Here is a 7,601-nt window from a genome sequence, read left to right as displayed (position 1 = left end):
CTTCCATCTTTAAATAGAAATCCTCCCTTGGTGTTACACCCCTTTTCTGGATCCACAGCCTAATTTTTCTGCATTACTCAGTGTAAATTACTGGCATGCTGTCTGTATTCACCATCACCACTTTTTCTCTTCCCATTCTTTCTTAAATCCTCTTTTATTGGTATTTGATCACTACCAGCATTGAGAAACTTCATTAAGGTCACCAATGGCTACCACATGCCCAAATCAAAGATAAATTCTCAGTTATTATCTTATACACTCAGCAGCATTTGGCATAACTGATGCCACTGTGCTTTTCCTCACTGACTAAGACAATCATGCTTTTTCTCCTTTATTCATTTAATGTGCTGAATTTCACTGAATTTTTTAAAAAGTTAAACCATTTTACATTGCTGAAATAAACTTTACCTCATCATGAAATGTGATCTTTTTCATAAAACTACATGAAGGTGAATGGGTTTTGCACTGTATAAATCTGAGAAGGAATTCTAAGTTTACTTATATTTTTTGATAATGTAAGTGAGCAATCTTTGCTTTGGGACTTATAAAATTAGCCATTAAGAAATTCAGGGTTCTCAGTAAAACAATGACCAATCTCTAATTTGGGGTGCACTGAATTTATTGGCATTACATGGCAAAGATATGTTAATTGAAGGAAAGAGAATTTTGAAAAAGTTATTTACAAATATATAGTGTTAGTAGTAGTTCTTTAAAAAATTAAGATTTCATTTGATATAAACTTTTTGCCTTTCCAAGGTTTTCTGAACCACCCAAGCCCATCTGGCAATAGTTTTTCTTCTTCAAAGTTCCTCTCTACCACTTGGGGACACTTAATTTTCAGCATCAATGGAAAAGAAATCTACTATGCTCCATTGCACATCAGAGTAACCAATGTTTAAAAAAATTATCATTAAAAAAAATTGGAAACTATCTCCATAATTAAATGGTTATGGGAAAACCTCATAATGTTCAGAGACTATGACAATTTAAGCAAAATAGAGGAAAACATTAACTAACTTTTCTAAACTGTCAAAATGGTTTGGATTTGGTCCCAATTTTGGGTGAAGATCAGCCAAACCAATTCATCTGGTGGAAATTTAAAACAAAATACATAATTGCTAATATTTATTACACTTCCAGAACAACAGCTAAGAAAAAAAGTTACCATTAATAAGGACTTTTGTAGATTAAACAACCACCTCAAAAGCAGGTTCATACCCTGGGAAACAAACCAAGGCACAATTAGCTACATTAAAAAAATAAAGAAGCCCTAAGAGCAAAGAAGTCAGAGGACTTTGAAATCTTTTATTTATAAATACAGTCTCAGGAAATATGTGCCTAATTAGATTTAAATAGTCTCCAAGAGAATTAGCAGCTAACTATACTCATCTCTGATCCAATATAAAGGAATTAGAATATTAAACACTACCATTTAAGAACTTGAAATATAGCCCCATAGCATGAGTTTAAAAGGAAATAATTTAATACACAATATATACATACATTTTATGTAAATGGATTCAAACTCACTTGCAGAGAGAATTTTCCACTGAAGAATGAACTAAGACATCCATTTCTAGCAATATGGCAGACTACTTGTGTAGAGAACACCTCTCAGTCAAAAACACCTTAAAACGCTAAGTATGGCTAGATTGGTGGTAAAATAAGGAGAGCAACAGAGGACCAGAAAAAAGGAAGTACAATATTTCACAGGAGTTAACAAGGACTAGAGTCTGCATTGTCTCTGAGAGATTCTGTGAATCCCTGGTGTCCTAGCACTTGGTGTTAATAGCCCACACAGGCTGAACAGAGGACAAAACGTAGGAATCATGTAAAATGAGAGAGCAGATAAGAAACTCCCTCTTAAAGCTCAGAACCCGCCTAAGGAAGTACACTAGAAAGAAAATCAGCTAGTAGAAGGAAATGTGTCTGTGTCAGGAGTGGTTCTGAGAAAAGAGGGATAAAGTTATATATATGTATATGTATACATATATATGTGTGTATATATATACATGTATACATATATATGTATATATATACACACACACACATACATACATACACATACACACACACACACCCCTACATCCCAAAGAATTCCTAATGACAAAAGAATATTCACTTAGTTTAGGATTTGCACTGACTCTGGGGCCTAAAAAGCTTCAAGAAGAAATTTTGGTTTGAAGTGGCCCTGTATACTGTTCCAGGTGCCAGGCAGAAGAAAATACAGGAATTTCAAAAATTCCTTGGGATACAGTTCAATGAATATATGCACAAAAGGAAAATTCAGTGAATACATGAAGAAGATACCATGAGCTAGGATCAGCAGAAATAACAAACTGTAGAATCAAACAAGCAAAGACAGCAGACATTGGATAACTAGATACAAATATAAAATGTTTAAAAATAAATATTAATGTTTAACAGATTTAAAGCAATAAAATAGGTTGAAAATATGAATAAAAATAGAAAACCTAACTGAACCAGGCAGATCTGAAAAGGAACCAACTAGAACTTTAAGAAAATATGTTAAATTAAAAGCTCCATACACAGTTTAAATAGCAGATTAACTACAAGTGAAAGTGTACAGGTGAAAAGACTCTGCCCTTCTACTGCAGTGTGCATGGGTGGGTTCAATCCCTGGTCAGGGAGCGAAGATCCTGCATGCAGTGCAGTGCAGCCAAAAAAAAAAAGAAAGAAAGAAAAACAAAGAAATATTAAGTAATACTTTTCTAGAACTCATGAAAAACATCAACCCTCAGATTCAAGAATTTAAGCCGGGATAAATTATAAGGAACTCATGCCCAGACACATCATATGAAACTACAGAACACTGAAGCCAAAGAGCAGATTTTAAAAGCAGCTAGATAGAGTACAGAGATTACCTATAAAGGAATCGTGATTAAAACCAATAGCTAAATTTTCTGCAGCAACAATGAAAACCAGAAGAACTGAAATAAAATAAAGTACTAAGTGAAAACAATCATCAAATGAGTAATTGTATAGTCAAGAAAGTATTTTTCAAGAACAGCAAAAGACATTCAAACAAAACTTTTTTTATTTTGTTTATTGCTAACAGAACTTCACTAAGTTAGCATCTAACTTAGTATACTTTAAAAACATGTACATCAAAAAGAAGAAAAATGGTTATCCAAAGAAGATCTCAGCTATAAAAGGAAATGGTGGGGAAATTATAGTAAACCTGTAGGTAAATCTAAACCAATGTTAAATGTATAAAATAATAAGTGAAAATCGCTCAGTCGTGTCCGACTCTTTGCGACGCCATGGACTGTCGTGGAATTCTCTAGGCCAGAATACTGAAGTGGATAGCCTTTCTCTTCCCCAGGGGATCTTCCCAACCCCGAACCCAGGTCTCCCACATTGCAGGGGGATTCTTTACCAGCTGAGCCACAGGGAAGCCCAAGAATACTGGAGTGGGTAGCCTATCCCTTCACCAGCAGATCTTCCCAACCCAGGAATTGAACCGGGGTTTCCTGCATCGCAGGCGGATTCTTTACGAACTGAGCCATCAGGAGAGCCCATAAAATAATCCCTAATTTGTTTCATTAAAAAATCAAGATAGAACTTAAATCTTTGAAAATAATTGCATACAAATTAGGAATAGTGGTGACCAGATTTAAAGATTTTAAGGTCTTTACATTATTTGGGAGGAGGACAAAAATACTGATAACTTTAAATAAATGTAAATAACTGAAGATTACACTAAAATGTCTAGTGAAGTGTTAGTGAAAGTGTTATTCACTAGGGTAGTCCTTAAAAGAATGTATATATACGGGAGTATCATTGATTTACAACATTGTGTTAATGTCAGGTGTACAGCAAAATGATTCTGTTATACACCCATATATGTATATAACTATATCCTTTTAAAAATTTTTTCCATTTTAGTTATTACGATATTTTTTTTTAGTTTTTTATTTTTTAAATTTTAATATCTTTAATTCTTACATGTGTTCCCAAACATGAACCCCCCTCCCACCTCCCTCCCCATAACATCTCTCTGGGTCATCCCCATGCACCAGCCCCAAGCATGCTGCATCCTGCGTCAGACATAGACTGGCGATTCAATTCTTACATGATAGTATACATGTTAGAATGTCATTCTCCCAAATCATCCCACCCTCTCCCTCTCCCTCTGAGTCCAAAGATCCATTATACACATCTGTGTCTCTTTCCCTGTCTTGCATACAGGGTCGTCATTGCCATCTTCCTAAATTCCATATATATGTGTTAGTATACTGTATTGGTGTTTTTCTTTCTGGCTTACTTCACTCTGTATAATCGGCTCCAGTTTCATCCATCTCATCAGAACTGATTCAAATGAATTCTTTTTAACGGCTGAGTAATACTCCATTGTGTATATGTACCACTGCTTTCTTATCCATTCATCTGCTGATGGACATCTAGGTTGTTTCCATGTCCTGGCTATTATAAACAGTGCTGCAATGAACATTGGGGTACATGTGTCTCTTTCAATTCTGGTTTCCTCGGTGTGTATGCCCAGAAGTGGGATTGCTGGGTCATAAGGTAGTTCTATTTGCAATTTTTTAAGGAATCTCCACACTGTTCTCCATAGTGGCTGTACTAGTTTGCATTCCCACCAACAGTGTAGGAGGGTTCCCTTTTCTCCACACCCTCTCCAGCATTTATTGCTTGCAGATTTTTGGATCGCAGCCATTCTGACTGGTGTGAAGTGGTACCTCATTGTGGTTTTGATTTGCATTTCTCTAATAATGAGTGATGTTGAGCATCTTTTCATGTGTTTGTTAGCCATCCGTATGTCTTCTTTGGAGAAATGTCTATTTAGTTCTTTGGCCCATTTTTTGATTGGGTCATTTATTTTTCTGGAATTGAGCTGCAGAAGTTGCTTGTATATTTTTGAGATTAGTTGTTTGTCAGTTGCTTCATTTGCTATTATTTTCTCCCATTCCGAAGGCTGTCTTTTCACCTTGCTTATATTTTCCTTTGTTGTGCAGAAGCTTTTAATTTTAATTAGATCCCATTTGTTTATTTTTGCTTTTAGTTCCAGAATTCTGGGAGGTGGATCATAGAGGATCCTGCTGTGATTTATGTCTGAGAGTGTTTTGCCTATGTTCTCCTCTAGGAGTTTTATAGTTTCTGATCTTACATTTAGATCTTTAATCCATTTTGAGTTTATTTTTGTGTGCGGTGTTAGAAAGTGATCTAGTTTCATTCTTTTACAAGTGGTTGACCAGTTTTCCCAGCACCACTTGTTAAAGAGATTGTCTTTACTCCATTGTATATTCTTGCCTCCTTTGTCAAAGATAAGGTGTCCATATGTGTGTGGATTTATCTCTGGGCTTTCTATTTTGTTCCATTGATCTATATGTCTGTCTTTGTGCCAGTACCATACTGTCTTGATGACTGTGGCTTTGTAGTAGAGCCTGAAGTCAGGCAAGTTAATTCCTCCAGTTCCATTCTTCTTTCTCAAGATTGCTTTGGCAATTCGAGGTTTTTTGTATTTCCATACAAATCTTGAAATTATTTGTTCTAGTTCTGTAAAAAATGTGGCTGGTAGCTTGATAGGGATTGCATTGAATTTGTAAATTGCTTTGGGTAGTATACTCATTTTCACTATATTGATTCTTCCGATCCATGAATATGGTATATTTCTCCATCTATTAGTGTCCTCTTTGATTTCTTTCATCAGTGTTTTATAGTTTTCTATATATAGGTCTTTAGTTTCTTTAGGTAGATATATTCCTAAGTATTTTATTCTTTTCGTTGCAATGGTGAATGGAATTGTTTCCTTAATTTCTTTTTCTACTTTCTCATTATTAGTGTATAGGAATGCAAGGGATTTCTGTGTGTTGATTTTATATCCTGCAACTTTACTATATTCATTGATGAGCTCTAGTAATTTTCTGGTGGAGTCTTTAGGGTTTTCCACGTAGAGGATCATGTCATCTGCAAACAGTGAGAGTTTTACTTCTTCTTTTCCAATTTGGATTCCTTTTATTTCTTTTTCTGCTCTGATTGCTGTGGCCAAAACTTCCAGAACTATGTTGAATAGTAGCGGTGAAAGTGGACACCCTTGTCTTATTCCTGACTTTAGGGGAAATGCTTTCAATTTTTCACCATTGAGGATAATGTTTGCTGTGGGTTTGTCATAGATAGCTTTTATTATGTTGAGGTATGTTCCTTCTATTCCTGCTTTCTGGAGAGTTTTTATCATAAATGGATGTTGAATTTTGTCAAAGGCCTTCTCTGCATCTATTGAGATAATCATATGGTTTTTATTTTTCAATTTGTTAATGTGGTGAATTACATTGATTGATTTGCGGATATTGAAGAATCCTTGCATCCCTGGGATAAAGCCCACTTGGTCATGGTGTATGATCTTTTTAATGTGTTGTTGGATTCTGATTGCTAGAATTTTGTTGAGGATTTTTGCATCTATGTTCATCAGTGATATTGGCCTGTAGTTTCCTTTTTTTGTGACATCTTTGTCAGGTTTTGGTATTAGGGTGATGGTGGCCTCATAGAATGAGTTTGGAAGACCAAAAATTTAGAGAAGAGCTAACACCTATCCTCCTCAAACTCTTCCAGAAAATTACAAGATATTGAATACAGTTGCTTGTGCTATAGAAAATCCTTCTTTACAAAGTTGGCTTTAAAAAAAAAAAAACAAAAATAAAAAAACCCAACTACAACAATAACAAAAATTAGTTAAGATCAATTCTCCCTGAAAAGAACAAAAAATATATTAAATTTAAATCAGAAGGCAATAAGGGGAAGGAGAAAGCAATTAGAACCAATAAAAATCACAAAAGAAAGTAGCACTGAATATTAGTAATTCAATAAATAAAATAAACATAAATGGACTAAACTATCCAAGCAAAAGACAAAGATGACAAAGACAAAATATTCCAAATTCAGCTATATGATATTTACAACAGACACATATAAAACATACACATACAGGAAAAGTGATAGTAAAAGACACATTATTAAAGCTAGAGAGTCACGATACACGGTTTAGTTTATGGGAAAGGCAGAACAACTTCTACTTGTAATGTCCTAATAACATAAGCTCAAAATAAATGAAGCAAAAATTGCAAACCAGAAATAGAATTAGATAAACCCATTATCATAATGAAAGATTTGCAAATACTTCTCTATAATTCATGCAGACAAAAAATCAGTAAGACAAACAAGATTTGAACAACATATTATCATGTTGGCAATAAAAGAAAGGAAAATTACAGATTAGTCTCACTCATGATAATAAATGCAAAATGTATAAGTCAAATATTACCAAATTGAATTCAATATTTCAAAAGGTTTGTTTCATAAATACATGGTTGGTTTAATATGGGGAGAATCTGTTCACTTTCTAAATGAAAGACTGGCAGAGAAAAAATATAATCATCTCAAGAGATGCAGAGAAAGCATTCAATAACATTCAATAATTCACGATAAAAATTATTTATAAGCTAAAAATAGAAAAGAACATCCTGCAAGTTATAAAGGGAGCCTACAAAAAAATCTAGAGCAAACATCATGTTCAATGGTGAAAAGTTAAAAGCATTCTCTGTAAAATCAGTAATACTGCACAG

Source organism: Ovis canadensis, chromosome 3 (assembly GCF_042477335.2).
Source record: "Ovis canadensis isolate MfBH-ARS-UI-01 breed Bighorn chromosome 3, ARS-UI_OviCan_v2, whole genome shotgun sequence".
Taxonomy (NCBI): domain Eukaryota; kingdom Metazoa; phylum Chordata; class Mammalia; order Artiodactyla; family Bovidae; genus Ovis; species Ovis canadensis.
The sequence above is the reverse complement of the archived record's forward strand: the minus strand, read 5'-3'. Positions refer to the sequence as shown.